A 1,545-nucleotide genomic window follows, 5' to 3' on the forward strand; every position below is an offset into this window, starting at 1 on the left:
GGTGACCCAACTCCAGCCCAGCCAATGAACAACATGGTTACACAGTGGTGACCCAACTCCAGCCCAGCCAATGAACAACATGGTTACACAGTGGTCCCCAACTCCAGCCAGCCAATGAACAACATGGATACATAGTGGTGACCCAACTCCAGCCCAGCCAATGAACAACATGGTTACACAGCGGTGACCCAATTCCAGCCCAGCCAATGAACAACATGGTTATACAGCTGTGACCCAACTCCAACCCTGTGGCTGTTCCCGGCAGGAAAGATCGTGGAGGCTGTGGAGGACAAGGGGCAAGAAACGCATTCTGGTTCACCCAGCCCCTTTCCATCAGGGCAAAATCGCTTCCCTGGATGTCCACTTCCAGTGGCAGATTGCCCAATAAACATGGTAAGCATGGGCTTACTTATATCTACTTACAGTAATCAGTAGTGGATAGTTTTTTGTGTTTCTATGTGGATAAACATGTGAAATGTTCACTGCAGATTAATAAATAAACACAGGTAGACCATGTTTATCTTGCTACCCGGCACTGCATCCTGCCATGGATCGTAAATTTGAAAAGGGTCTTTGAATCTCTGGAAACCGCTATGGGATTGTGAGAGAGCCAGCCAACAACAGTGTGTAGACGCAGAATCTTTGATGTGCTGAGAAATGTGAGATCGTCCACACCAGATCAGTAAACACAAGCAAGCCCATGTGGACATTGCCACTGCTCACCCACACTTCACTGGCCAGGCCAGGCCCATACCACCCCAACTACAAGACTGTCCACGAAACAACAGCCTTTGGTTTGTACATGGTTCCTCTGAAAACAGTCTGAGTTCTGTTAATAAGGAAGGGAGAACAGATCCATAAGTAGTAGTGAACAGTCTTGCCCACGGAGTACTTCCAAAAGGCGGACAGAATTTCAGACCCTGGACTAAGGCAGGTCCAAGGTCCCTACCTAGCTCCCGCTTTTGAGTTTCCTGTCCCAACGCCCCAAACCTGAAGCAGGTATGGACAGAGCATCCCTCTGACTCACTGGAGTAGCTCAGAATTTGTACATGCCCACATAATTACTGATTTCCTCAACAGATTTGATGTCTGAGTTTATCTTCACTTTAATCCAATTTCATGCCTGGAGCGTCGGGAATTCCAGCAGAAGGGCTTTCTGAACCTCTAACAGCATTCTGTATTGCTGCATAGGGAGTTACTACTTGGAACAAGTAGGTTTTTAAATAGAAATCATTTGTCTCTCAGTAGGGAAACTCATGGTTTTATTTCCAAAATACTCAAACGGCTGCCCCTGAGTAATCATGCTTTGCAGGGATCTCCCTGAGGTTACCTCGGTGCAGGACAAACCCTTCCTCTTTGATTTCCAGATTGGCCCAATTTGCCACCTGTAGTGGGAGTGTCCATTTTCCCCTTTAATTGTTGAATAGAATTTTCTAGAAAAAAAGGGCAGCCTTTCCCTGAGCTGTGGGCATTTGGTCATGCTTCCTGGTGATTTTCTGCTAAAGGAAATCCCCTAACTCATTAAAAAAAAAAAAAAAAAAAAAA

The 1,545-nt window shown here is 46.1% G+C and overlaps 1 pseudogene; it reads left to right on the forward strand.

The window, feature by feature from the left end:
• Window positions 1-1,545, forward strand: part of LOC102842273 — a 23,332-nt pseudogene that overhangs the window by 20,944 nt on the left and 843 nt on the right.

The sequence above is a fragment of the Chrysochloris asiatica genome, unplaced genomic scaffold (genome assembly GCF_000296735.1).
Source record: "Chrysochloris asiatica unplaced genomic scaffold, ChrAsi1.0 scaffold00148, whole genome shotgun sequence".
Lineage (NCBI taxonomy): Eukaryota > Metazoa > Chordata > Mammalia > Afrosoricida > Chrysochloridae > Chrysochloris > Chrysochloris asiatica.